Source organism: Pelophylax lessonae (assembly GCF_965119305.1).
Source record: "Pelophylax lessonae genome assembly, chromosome: 3".
NCBI classification, from domain to species: Eukaryota; Metazoa; Chordata; class Amphibia; order Anura; family Ranidae; genus Pelophylax; species Pelophylax lessonae.
The window spans coordinates 289,922,981-289,937,707 of NC_138770.1; positions in this window are offsets into that span (position 1 = coordinate 289,922,981).

The window sequence follows — 14,727 nt, forward strand, 5'->3', positions numbered from 1 at the left end:
GATAACTATATATATTTTTTCTTTTTCTAGGCTTTCTTACTTTCATTTTCACCTGGTGATCCTGCCAGAAATGTTGTTGTTTTTCAACAGTACAAGCTGCCCTGCAGATGTACAGTAGATGAAGGCTTGAGACAAACCACTGATAGGGGTGCTTACAATGTAAGCTGTACTGTCGCTGCAACTGCTTATCTCATGCAGACTGGACGTTATAAAAAAAGCCAGTAGCGTTAACTGTAAAAAGCTGTAGCATGAGTTTTGTAGCGTTTTTGCATTAGCGTTTTGCTGCTTTTTTTGGCTTAATTTTTAGCAAAGCTATACTCCCACAAAGGCTTATGGCTCAAAAACGCTGATAAACACTGAATAACCGCTTTTTCAGCATTTTTAAGCTTTTATTAGAAAATTTTTGTTAGAAAATGTTTATAGCTAAAAAAAAATCCTCTCAAAACCAACTAGTTCTGTTTTTTTTTTTTTTTTCCTGCCAAAAAAAGGCCCTTGCCAAAAAACTGTGATAACAGCCTATGTGTGCATGGACACATATAATAACATGCTGGGGAGTTTATTGGCTGCAGAATAAAACACCTGAAGCCAAAAACAGCAGCTGTAAAAACATCCAGTGTGTATAAGGCCTAAAGTTTGAGCCGGAGTTTGGCTTCAATGGTTTAGTATATTTAAATCGGCTTGTACATCTACTGTAACACTCCCTTCACCCCAGATTGACAATGCTGCTGTCCAAAGGTGTCTCTGTTGCTCCTATGTACTCTTAGGTCTCATGTACAAAGGACGTTTAACCACTTTCCCGCTGCTCACTAGAGCTCTACTGCGGCAAAGTGGCTCTTGTAGGTCTGAAGACGTAGACCTACGTCGGCAGACACTCCCCCTTCTTGGCGGCGCGCGCGCGCCGCCGGAGGCTCGCTCCTGCTGTATTCAGTCACATTGGGAGCCGGGCCAGGGGAGGAGCAGCGGCAATCGCCGCTGCTCTTCCCCAATCGTTGGGGAATCGAGTCTGGAGATCCGCCCGCTTGTGTAAACAAAGCAGGCGGATCTCCTAAGTGACAGGCAGGGTCAGATTGCAGGGTTCAGCATAAAAAAGTGCTTTTAGAAGTGTTTTGTATTGGCGTTAATGCACATTTTAGCCACGTTTAGCAGCATTAGTGTTTGGCAGCCTTTCTCTGCCGTCTATTATTTTCCGACCTCAAATTCAACGACTACAGCTTAAAAACGTCAGTCGTGGGCCAACGCTGTATGCGGCATTAGGCAGCCTTTAGCAGCGTCAGGCGTTTTTACAGCTTAACACTACTGCTCTAGAACGCACTGGCCCTGGGTTTTTTACAGCTTAAAAACACCTATGCCACTTACAGCTGCTAAAAGCCTGTGTGTGCATGAGGCCATAGAATAACATGAAGGGGCATTTTTAAGCTGCAAAAAAAAAAAAAACGCCTGACGCTCCTAAAAGCAGCTGTAAAAACGCCCTGTGTGCATGAGATACTTCTAGATTGTAAGCTCCAACGAGCAGGGCCCTCTAATTCCTCCTGTATTGAATTGTATTGTAACTGTATTGTCTTCCCTCATATTGTAAAGTGCTGCACAAACTGTTGGCGCTATATAAATCCTGTATTATAATAATAATAATAATAATAATAATAATAAGGCCTAATACAGGAGGTGTGTTACTGGCCAGATCACCAAAAGAGGGAAAAAGCCTAAAAAAAATAATCTAATAATTGGTGTAGCAATGTTTCCAGGCCTGTGGCCTGAGGTGGGTCTGCCATTGTTACTGGTTACCTCTCCAGCCCATGTGAGCTGCGGCCCTGGGTGTGAGAACTGACACATTGACAACTCCGGCATCTTTGGTTGTTTTATTGTATTTTTAGGGGATGGGAGAAGGGAATGAGTGGGATACTCCTTTGGCTTGACTATGTACAATTCTGGGACTTTATAGCAAAAATGCCCTTTAGCGCTGTCTTGACCCCAGCCGACGCTAGCCAACGCTTACTGACGCTTTGAACACACTGTATCTCTGAAAGCGGTGCTGATACTCCGACTTTAGTAAAGAAGATCCAGGACTGTAGAACATTGAACTTCTGACACTGCTGACTCTCACTGCACTACACACTGTGCACTTACTCTTCAGGACCCAAACTACAGGTGCCCCCTTTATCACTTCAGGGTCCTCAACTGAGGTAACCCCTCTATCACTTCAGGGTCCTGTGACCAGGTACCCCCTTTACAGCTAGCTGATACTTGGATCCTAGAACCTTCTCCGGAGTGGGCCCCTCTGACTCTAGGCTGACCCCCAGAGGCAATCCTCAGTACTCACGACCTGTGTAGGCTTTCCTGGGACTGGACCCCTCTTTCTCTCCGCTGGTTCTCGGCACACCGGATCCCCTTCAGCTCAACTCAGCACTCTCTGGAGACTCAGGCAGCCACATCCACTTCCTCAAACAGGAGGAGAGACAGCCATCCTCTCCCTCCCGGGACTCTGCTTCCCGCTAAAGACCATGAGTCACGCACGCCCCTCAGACTTATACCCCCTCCTAGAATCCTTTGCAGCAGAATCTGCCTTCTGGGGTAGTTACAAGCCTGAATGTGTCCCTGATTGGGATTCCTCCACCGCCCTATGAGAAGCCTCTCACAGAGCCAGTGGGGAGACTCCCCTCTAAGCAGACACACCTGGAAGCCATGACACCCTAACCAAAAAGCAATCATGGCCCTGCTGTTAAGCAGACAAAGCCCACTATGCATTTACCTAGCACCTACCTGTAGGGTGCTACAGCAGTAAGCTGTAATATATTACATTTTTGGTTTTGAGGTTTATTGCTGCTTTAATGTAAAACTATCAACTACTAAGCTGTAGAGCTCGGTCATAACACAAGTTTCCAGTTCTGTTCCAAAGCCAACAGTTTTCCTGACAATAACATCCCTAAACACAAGGTGTGTTGATGTTATGCTGAGAGAAGCCACATTAGTTTGCATTTCACCTTCCTTCCCCTCTTGTCAGTTTACATTTTGCCTAGAGCACCCTACGGATTAGGACAACTACAAAGCCCTAATATTAAAGCATCCTGTTACAAGTCTGAACTGTATTTTGTCAGCAGGATCACTTCATTCCCTGATCAGCCTTTAACCACTTAAGCCCCGGAAGATTTTACCCCCTTCCTGACCAGGGGGTATTTTGCGATTCGGCACTGCGTGACTTTAACGGACAATTGTGCGGTCGTGCGACGCTGTACCTAAACGAATTTGGCGTCCTTTTTTTCCCACAAACAGAGCTTTCTTTTGGTGATATTTGATCACCTGTGCGATTTTTTGATCACGCGCTATAAACAAAAAAAGAGCGTCAATTTTGCAAAAATAGCAATATTTTTCACATTTTTTTATATGAAATTCCCCCCAAAAAATGTAAAAATCAAAATTTTTTAACATTTTCGGCCAATTTGTTTTATGCTACATATGTTTGGTAAAAAAAAATCGCAAAAAGCGTATTTTGATTGGTTTGCGCAAAAGTTATCGCGTTTACTAACAAAGGGAAAGATTTTTGTCATTTTTGTTGTTTTTTTTTTTAACGCGTAATGGCGGCGATCTGCGATTTTTTTTGCGGTACTGCGACATTGCGGCGGACAGATCGGATCCTTGACTGACATTTTTGACACTTTTGGGGTTACCAGTGACATTTCTACAGTAATCAGTGCTATACATATGCACTGTTACTGTAAAAATACACTGGTAGTGAAGGGGTTAACTTTATTTGAGAGGGAGGGGCTGTGTGTGTCCCTAGGGGCGTGCTTTCTACTGTGATTGGCTGTGGCTTCAGATGTATGAAGAGTGATCGACGGTTCTACATAGTAGAACCGTATGATCATCCTTCATACACCGGGGAGAATGACAGGTGGCTTGTTTACACAAGCCGCCTGACTTTCTCCCTCTCCCCCGCCGATCGCCGAGTGACCGGCGGACATCGGGTCCGCTGGTCACACACGCGGGGGGGTGCGTGACCGCGCGGGAGCGGGAGCGCGCCTCCGGGGGCGCGCGGGAGCTCCCTAGACCCTCACAGGCTAGCGACGTAGACCTAAGTCGCTTTGCCTGTGAGGGGCTGACTGCCGACGTAGATCTGCGTTAGGCAGTCGGCAAGTGGTTAAGGAATTTACCTTCCGCAGTTTGGAAAGTATACAGGAATATATGCAAATTTGACACTGTGCTGAAAGGGTACCAAAAAGGGGGAGAACAGTAAGGGGCTGATCACACTAACCCCATGAATTGTAGATATGTAGGACTGTATGGCTTCAAGTACCGTACACACAGGCCGAATGCCGGGGGACATCAGCCAGTTCATTAAAAACCAGCGGACATTCGGCCCGTGTGTATGGCAGCCGGTCTGACAGAAGCCGGCCATTTGGCCAGCTTCTGTAGGACGAGCATGCTGGAAAAACAGGCTTCCAATGAGTGCTCTCAGCCAATGGCAGACAGCGCTGATTAGAGTGTTCTAGCGGGGGCCGAACCCAGCTCAGCAGGGGAGATCGATGTACTATCATTGGATAGTTGGTACAGCGGCTCCGACCTGAGCTGACAGTTTTTTTTTTTTCATTCAACACGCTGGGACAAACGAAAAAAAACTCATAGTGTGACTGTGTACCAGGCTTAAGATAAAAATAAAGTAATGATACACAGTTCAAATGCACTACCTTGTTCTGGAATATTCAAATGTATTATTAGAAAAAAACTCAATAGACAGATGTTAAACACATAAATAAATCTTGGGTGGCCGTACAGGAATTTTTGATCCATGTTTGATTTCAGTTGGAAAATCCATCCCGCACAAAAATACTACCCACAACAAACACCTGTTTAAACAAGTCATTCCTTTTCCCAATCTGGACCATGTGTATGGAGCGTTACATAAACTGCTAAAGAAGAAAGCAATCTAAGCAACAGGACAAGTCTTTGTTAAAGGAAAAAAAAAGATCTTTTACTGGCTCTGGACCTTGTGCAGCTTTTGTTTAGATAAATAGGGGTAACCTTCCCATCTCAGCGGACCCATAGTTTGAGTTTGTCTGCAAGTAATATTTGGTTGTTAAAGGATGCTTCTCCAAATTTTATGCTAAGACTTTATTAAATGTAATCAAAACTGAAAGCTAAATTCACACAATTCAGGTTCTATCTCAATTAATAAAGTAATGATACACAGTTCAAATGCACTACCTTGTTCTGGAATATTCAAATGTATTATTGGAAAAAAAACCTCAATAGACTCAGATGGTAAACACATAAATAAATCTTGGGTGGCCATACAAGAATTTTTGATCCATGTTTGATTTCAGTTGAAAAATCCATCCCACACAAAAATACTACCCACAACCAGTGGTGTATTTTGGTTTTGTGCTGCCCTAGGCAAGACTAAAATTGGGCGCCCCCTCTCCCCCTCCTATGTCAATTTGCCCATCCCTTCCTGTTTAATGGATGTGACTCTCTCCCAGCAAGAACCCCCGAGATCTTATTAGAGGGGGTGGACGAGAGAGTGTGGGAGAGAGAGAGAGATGGTGGCTGAGGGAGGGTGGGGGGGGGCGTGAGACAGAGGGGGTGGGTAAGGGAGGATGAGGGGGGGTGAGAGAGAGAGAGAGAGAGAGAGGTGGTGGGCGAGATAGAAGGTGGTGCGCTAGAGAAATAGTGGTGGGCTAGAGAGAAGGTGGTGGGCGAGAGAGGGGAGGTGGTGGGCGAGAGAGGGGAGGTGGTGGGCGAGAGAGAAGGTGGTGCGCTAGAGGAATAGTGGTGGGATAGAGAGAAGGTGGTGGGCGAGAGAGGGGAGGTGGTGGGCGAGAGAGGGGAGGTGGTGGGCGAGAGAGAAGGTGGTGCGCTAGAGGAATAGTGGTGGGATAGAGAGAAGGTGGTGGGCGAGAGAGGGGAGGTGGTGGGCGAGAGAGGGGAGGTGGTGGGCTAGAGAGAAGGTGGTGCGCTAGAGAAATAGTGGTGGGCTAGAGAGAAGGTGGTGGGCGAGAAAGAGAGGAGGGGGTGGGCGAGAGAGAGAGGAGGTGGTGGACAAGAGGGGGGGTGAGAGAAGAGGGGGGAAGAGGGGGGAAGAGAGGAGAGGGGGGATGAGAGAGAGAGGGGGGATGAGAAAGAGGGGGCAGGGCAAGGGAGTCACAGGTCTGATGTAACTGGTTGCTAGACGCCAGGCGGCTCTAGAAACCAGTGGGCAATAGAGTCTCAGGTGGAGGCAGGGGCGGCTATTTTGCTGCCCCCCTGCAAAGTGCTGCCCTAGGCCTGGGCCTTGTTGGCCTAGGCCAAAAAACAGCACTGCCCACAACAAACACCTTCCCATCTCAGCGGACCCATCATTTAAGTTTGTCTGCAAGTAATACTTGCTTGTTAAAGGATGCTTCTCTTAATTTTATGCTAAAACTTTATTAAATGGAATCAAAACTGAAAGCTAAATTCACACAGTTCAGGTTCTCATCAGTAAAAGTATGTTTGATGGCAGCGCATAGAGACACTGGGATCCAAAGGAAAAAAGCCAGGTAGACGTCCAGTATATAAAAGTGCAGTTTATTGGTAATGGAAGACCAAAAAAAAGGGGGAAGTCAATAAAATGCATACATCAACTTGGACAGAAGTCAGACATGGGCACCGACAGCGTGAGGACTGGATGATCAAACACCGAATCCGCTGTATGCTGTGTAGCAATGGCTGGAACCAGCCAGCGAGGAGATAGACTGTCCAGCAGTGCCCAGCAAAAACTGCTTTGGGTAGAGGTTGTCTTTAAGCTGGGGGAAATTTTTAATAGGATCAATGAAGGGAGTAGGCCAAAGCAGAGAGCTGAATGTGGACCCTGAGCACTCTCTAAAGAGAAAGCAGAAGGTGTTTGCTTTTAGACTATTTCTCTTAGGCCTCATGTACACTGCTGCTGATAAACAGACGTTTAGAAGGAGTTGGGTGTTTTTCTCAGCAGCCCCTGTACTCTCCTCTATCTTATCTTATCTGTCCATGTACACTGAGTCATTTATACTCATTTAGAGGCAGTTGAGTTTAGTCGCATTTTTTTTTTTTAAAGCAAAAAATGCATTCAGATGGAAGATTATTGGCACTTGAAACACCAAATGCTTGTCACACTGTGCAAACGCATCTAAATGCGGTAACCCGCGTTTATAAACATTTTGTTTATAGGTGTTTTAAATGGGGATACATTTTTGACCATTTTACAATGTAACGCGCATAAATGAGGCATGTAAACGCGGCAAAGACTGACGTTTTTAACCGTCGGTTACTAGCTGTCAAGTTTCAGTGTTCAGGAGTTTTAAAATGTCCCGTGTACATGAAGATTTAATCTCCAAAGGATGAGAAGGGCAGGAGGATAAGCAACCTGCGTATGTAAATTTAAGCTTGTGCAATTGAGCTCTGTATGCAACACACAACTGGTAAAGCAGTTAGGTTTACCTCACTATTACTCAATTAATATAAATTCTCATATTATATTCAGTAAATGATGAGTACGCTCCACATCCTCCCTACCTTCCCCAACTTGTAAATGTTCTCCTTCTCCCTTTTCCCCTCTCTATGTTTACACGGCTGTTATCATCCATGCAATTCTAATCTTTTGTAATCTCAATACTGTACCTCTTCACCTCTTGTATTTCCATAAAGTGGTTGTAAATCTCTGACACGAAATATGAGAAAAGCATATCCCTCTACAGTGTGTACTTGTCTCAATCCAGAGCACTAAGTGTTATTTGTGTCTGCTGCCTCATTCCTCTATCATCTGTATAAATAACTTATATAAGCTTTTCCCCAACACAAGGGAAGGGAACTGGGTGCAAGGGAAGGGAACTCCAGCACACATCAGAAAAATATCTGCACTTACATAAAATAATAGCAGCAACAAAAAGTGAGACAACCACAATAAACTATATAAATCATAAAAAGTTGCACTAAAAATAATACCAAAAATAAAACAAAATAAGTATTATAAGTGATATGAATTGTCCATAAATTCAGCAAAGTCCAACACCAGTGAAGTGAAGTGAAGATCTCCCTATATTGCTTCCCACAAAGTGTAACTTTTAACACCAGAAGTGAAATTTCTCCACCAAGATCAATTGGCCTCTTATCAAAACGAGGAGACCTGAGGTCAATAGCACCTTTGGCATAACCCCGCCAGGGCCTCTAAGACGCAGAGGAAACTCAGATGGGTGATCATATGAGCAAGATCCACACAGCAACCTCCACAGATGTAATTCCCCACAAAAAAAACTGTAAAAAAGCCATAGTGTAAGACCGTAACAATTTAATATAAGGAATAAAAGATTGCAATTATAGCAGTAAAAAGATATGTCACATATAGAACATAAAGCCAGCTGGCTGTCCAAACACACCCCTCTGGATACTGTACGCGGTGACGTCAGCACGTCGCCATCCAACGCGTTTCACCACAGATGACGTCGTCCTGGGGCACGTACAACTTTTAGCCGCATTTAGCAGGGTTTTTTGGTATTTTTGCATTTTTACAGCTCAACAGCCACTGCTCCTGGACGCACAGGCTGTCATTTAATTCTACTGCCCCTAAATACTTATGACTCCAAATGCCTCTGAAAGTTTATGTGTGCAGGAACATAAAGGCTAACATAAAGGGGTGTTTAGAGGCAGTAAAAAAAAAAAAAAAACGTCAGACGCCCCTAACAGCAGCTGTAAAAACGTCCCGTGTGCATGAGCCCTTACATTTACGGTTGCATTATTGATTTCAAAACTGTGTTAATCAGTGCCTTTTATATCTACCAATAGTTCAGAAAACAAAAATGCTGACAATGATTGTGTTAGTTTATCTTTTCTTAAGAAATGTAATACTAGACAAATGCAGGATCATTTGTTAGTAACGATTCATTTAGGTTCCTTGAATATTCAATCACTAGCAATTATTTGCATCTTCACAGAACAAGTCATCTTCTGTCACTAGCAAGATGGATGGAGGAAGAATCAGCTGTTGTCTGTAGCTGAGTGACAGTTCAGGCTTGTTCTGTGGGATGAATTAGAAGCCTTCTACAGATGGGCTTAGGTAATCATGCTGAGGTGTGGGTGGACGTCAGGTGGGGAAGTGGGTGGATGGACATTGGGATGTTTTCAATAGGAATCTGAATGACAGAGGCAATAGCCCCCAAAGACAAATAACAAACACTAATTTCATTAAGTCCCTGGCTGCCAATTGTTAAGATACATGCTCAGCTACATACAGTACCTTTATATATGCATGGACAGTAACCATTATGCTGATTCCACAGTAATGTGTAGCCTTTCCGATCATTAGTTCTGGACACCTTCAGATCATTTGTTTTTGAAATACTGCCTTTCTGCTTCCGCTTTAAAAGAACTGACAGATGTCACTTTTAGTGGCATTTTCGCAAGTTTCGTAACACATTTGAGCATCAAAATAGGGCCGAGTCTGTTGCCAGAATAAAAAGTGTCACCTACTGTTTTTCTTCTATCTTTATTTGGAAAGCCTGGGGCTACCCCTATTATGCCCCTGGCAGGTAAGAGAATGGACTGTCTTGGTACCCAGGAAGTGACAACAACTGCTATAAAAGAATTTACATTTTATTTATACAAAATTTGTTAATAGAGAAGGACACATATCCATATATATGAATAAAAAAACAATAGTTGCAAGGATTCATATTTTTCTCTTATTGGTTTTTGCTGGTGATGTGGCGTTCTCAGATGATATTGACAGAACATGATGTATTTCATCTCCATGGATAGTCACTCCTCTACATGTTTCGTGGTAAAGACCACTTCTTAAGGAGGAGCTAACCACTTGCTTACTACCCCCTTCCTGTCCAGGCTAATTTTCAGCTTTCAGTGCTGTCACACTTTAAATGACAATTGCGCGGTCATGCTACACTATACCCATATTAATTTTGTAGAATTTCTTCCATACAAATAGAGCTTTTTGGTATTTACCACTGGGTTTTTTTATTTTTTGCTAAAAAAAACAAAAAAAGATGGAAAATTTTGGGGAAAAAAATGGTTTTATAGTTTGTTATAAAATTTTCCCAACAGGTAATTGGTGATAAATGGGGAGTACTCGGATTGGGCGGGTGTGGAAAGTGGGGTCCCCCAAGGTTCTGTCCTGGGGCCAATCCTGTTTAACTTATTCATAAATGATCTAGAGGAGGGGATATCCAGCACAATCTCAGTATTTGCAGACGATACTAAACTAAGTATGCCAATATCTTCTATACAGGATGTGGAAACCTTACAAGAGGATCTGAACAAAATAATGGGGTGGGCAACTACATGGCAGATGAGGTTTAATGTTGAAAAATGTAAAATAATGCACCTGGGCATCAGTAATTCGAAAGCAAGCTACTCACTAGGGGGGAACCTCTGGGTGAGTCTAGGATGGAAAAGGACCTGGGGGTACTGGTAGACAACAGGCTTGGCAGTGGCATGCAATGCCAAGCCGCTGCAAGCAAAGCCAACAGAATACTGGGATGTATAAAAAAGGGGATTCACTCCAGAAATAAAGAGATTATTCTCCCTCTCTACAAGACTCTGGTCCGGCCACATCTGGAGTATGCTGTCCAGTTCTGGGCACCGGTCCTCAGGAAGGATGTGCTGGAACTGGAGAGAGTCCAGAGAAGGGCAACAAAAATAATTAGGGGAATGGAGGACATCAGCTATGAGGAAAGACTACAAGCATTGAACTCATTCTCTCTGGAGAAGAGACGATTGAGGGGGGATATGATATCAATGTACAAATACTGTACTGGCGACCCTAGCATAAGGAACAAACTATTCAGAGAAAGGGAATACAATAAGACACGTGGCCACTCACTAAAACTAGAGGAAAAACGGTTTAAGCTAAAAATACGTAAGGGGTTCTTTACTCTCAGAGCAGTGGGGATGTGGAATTCTCTTCCACAAGCAGTGGTATCAGCAGGGAGCATTGATAGTTTCAAAAAACTATTAGATGGGCACCTTAAAGACCACAACATAAGGGGGTATACAAAGTATGGTTAACAGCAAACACACACACACACACACACACATCATAGGTTGCACTGGATGGACTGGTCTTTTTTCAACCTCACAAACTATGTAACTATGTAATTTTTCTCCTTCCTTGATGTGCACTGATGAGGCTACACTGATGGACACTGAAAGGCTGCACTGATGGGCACTGATAAGACGGCACTGATCAGGAGGCACTGATTAGGTTGCATTGATAGGTGGCACTGATAGGCAGCACTGATGGGCACTGATCGGTGGCACTGATAGGTGGAACTAATGGGCACTTATAGGTAGTACTGGTCAACATTGGTAGGTGGCACTGATAGGCAGCATTGATGATGAGGCACTGATGGGCAATGATTGGCGGCACTGATAGGTGGCACTGGTGGGCAATGATTAGCAGTACTGATGGGCACTGGTATGTGGCACTGGTGGGGACAGTGTGGGACAGTATGGGACCAATGTTGAGCTCTCACAGAAGCCGATAAACGGCTTTATTTTTTTTCTCCTAACGCTGTTACATAGTTACATAGTAGTTGAGGTTGAATAAAGACAATACTCCATCCAGTTCATCCCGTGTAGGTGTGTGTGGATGTATTCATTTCTCATACCCCCTGAATGTTTTGATCTTGGAGATGTATATGTCCAAGAGTCTTTTAAAAGTAGCCATACTCCCCGCAGTCACCAGCATTTGTCGAAGAGAGTTCCACAATCTTATTGCCTTCACTGTAAAAAAAACCCTGCGTAGCCTGAGGTTAAATCGCTTCTCCTCTAATCGCATTGATTGGCCTTGTGTCCTCTTGCACTCCTGTTAGCGTGAGGGAAAAAAAACCCTCAGGAGGCGCACGGGAAGCGCAAGAACGAGAGGACGTCCAGGTACATCCTCCCAGCATTTAAGGCCGTACTGTAGCCGTTTTGCGGCTATAGAGTGGGCGTGAAGTGGTTAATCATCTAGAGTAAAGACAACACATCATCATCATAACAGGCTTATAAGAAATATGATATTGCCAAAGTTGAAAGGGGAAAGGGGGTTTTGGTCATTATGTTGCTTATCCAGGGTAACCAGCAGCCAATGACAGCAGCAACAGTAAGGGCATCCTCTCTCTTCTCGTGTTTTTTTTTTAATAGAATAAAGAATAAAATATAAAAAGAATTGAGAGCTGCTGCCCTTAAAAATATTTTCAATGTCCAATTCACAGTGCAAGGGTCTGCCTTACGGTATACAAATTGATAGTTAAAGTGGTAGTAAAGGCGTTTATTTAATTTATACCTACAGGTAAGTCTGTAATAAGGCTAATCTGTAGGAACCGTCCTAAAGATGTACCGTTTAGGGGATTTTTACTTAAGCAGTGCACTGCGCTTTCTATAGATGGCGTGCGGCCCATAGAGAGAGCCATCCTGTGCCTGTGACTCCTGTGCACAGCCTGCAAACCTGGCAGGAAGACCGGGTGAATATGGAAGCCCTGTCAGTGGTGACAGCGTGCATTATGACTATTAAGTAGTTAAAAAGCCTTACAGTTTTTCAGCCTAGTGCATCTAGTGCATTAAGGTAAAATACCTTCTGTGCTGCAGCTCCCCCACAGCCCCCCCCCCCCCTTTTTCTTAGCTGAGCCCACTCCGATCCAGTGACGTGCACAAGAGCAGCAGCTCTCGCTGCTGTCTCCCTTCTCTTTGGGAAGAGGAGCCAATTTCAATAGATTCAGGCAGGGCGGCTCAGGAGTGAGCACATATGGGTGCCCTCATGGAAAGTGGCTTTCAGTGGGGGCATGCGCCGATCAGGCGGACCCCAGCTAATAGGATCAGCACTGCTCTGTGCAAAAACATTGCACAGAGTAGGTAAGAATAGGTATGTTTGTTATTTTAATAAAATAAAATATGAAGATTTAGTAACCCTTTAAATTGCAGGGAGAAGATTTTTCTTTTGTGGTTTACTACCGCTTTCAGTAGCTCCTCATATTACATCGTTTTGGTAAATCTAACTTTGAGTGTACAAAGATTGTATGGTCAGTTTGTACTTGCATGATGAGTCATGAGGGAAAACTACAGCATACTGTACAGAATACTGTATTTATGCTGATTCATCTTTGTTTTCTCTTTCATTCAAGTGCAAATAAAAGTATGCCATTGCACAAAGGACTACAGTTCTCCCTTAAAGAGTAAGGCCTCTTTCACACGGGCGTTCCGTATGTCTGTATATCACCCCATCCGTTTGCGGGTGATATACGGACATAATGCATGTCAATGGGATTGCGGATGTCAGCGGATGACCATCCGCTGACATCCGATTTGCGTCCTTTCAATTCTGTTCTGTTATTTGGAACGGAACAGAACCCTATTTTTTTTCCGTTTAAAAAACGGAAAGGAAGCAAAATCGGATGTCAGTGGTGTCATCCGCTGACATCCGCAATCCCATAGACATACATTATGTCCGTATATCATCCACAAACAGATGGGATGATATGCGGACATACGGAATGGATGACACAAGTGTCATCCGTGTCCATGAAAAAATAAAAAGTGTCGAAGCGGATCGAAATACGGTCCGCTCCGTGTGAAAGAGGCCTAACTCCACTTTTGTTGAGAAAAAAAACATTCCCCTCTGGGTGATCTCTGTACATTACAAGGATTTTAACAAACTTTGTTGCAGATTCCTACCTTTTGTTATTCTGAAGAAATCACTGTTTGTTCCTCTGTGCCCTTGTTCTGAGTGAGTCTAATGGGAGGGGTTTCCTAATTATCAATAAGCTGTGCACCTGCAGAGCACTAATGAGGAAAGCTACTGGGCTTGCTTCCCTTTAGATGTTATTTCCTATTGGGAGTATCTCACCAAAAATAACATTTTTGTTGTAGGGGATGCCTGAAATCTGACTTAGTGCAGACTTCTGGGAAAATCAATGAGCCAATCACACAAGCAGCAAATGATGTTTGTGGGGGGTGGTCAGTAAACATTCTGTACAGAACACCTCCAGGTAGCCATATTGCATTGCATTTTCAGAAAATTACAGCAGCTGCAGATTAAAATGGAAAGGTATTTTTTTTATCATTTAACCCCCTCCCATCCGCGCTACAGCCTATATACGGCTGCAGCGCGGACTCGAATTTTCGGCTGGCCGTTTTTAAACGGCCTCCAGTGACACGCCCCCCGCGCGCTCCCGCGAGCGCGCATCGGGGAGAATCTGTGTCGGCCGTGTCCCTTGGACACGGCCGATCACAGATCGTGGTGAATGGCCAATCACAGCGGCCATTCACCATGTGATCAAGCCGTCCAATGAGAGATGATCTCATATGTAAACATATGAGATCATCTCTCATCGCCGGCGCTCCTTCCTCACACAGATACTGCAGTGTGAGGGGGAGCCGACAGCCGCTGGGGACACAGACAAATGTAATCAGGGCACTGATCACCAGTGCCCTGATTACTAAAAGGTAAAAACATACACACAGTGCCCCCCCCATCAGTGCCCACAGTGCTCGCCATCAGTGCCCCCATCAATGCCCACAATCAGTGCCCATAGTGCTGCCAGTCAGTGCCCATCAGTGCCTGCTCATCTAGGCACTGATGAGCACTGACTGGCAGCACTATGGGCACTGAGTGTGGGCACTGATGGTGCTGCCCATCAGTGCTCATCAGTGCCGCCCATCAGTGCTCATCAGTGCCACACGTCAGTGTCCATCAGTGCCATCCAACAGTGCCCATCAGTGCTGCCTATCAGTGCCCATCAGTGCCGCCTGTCA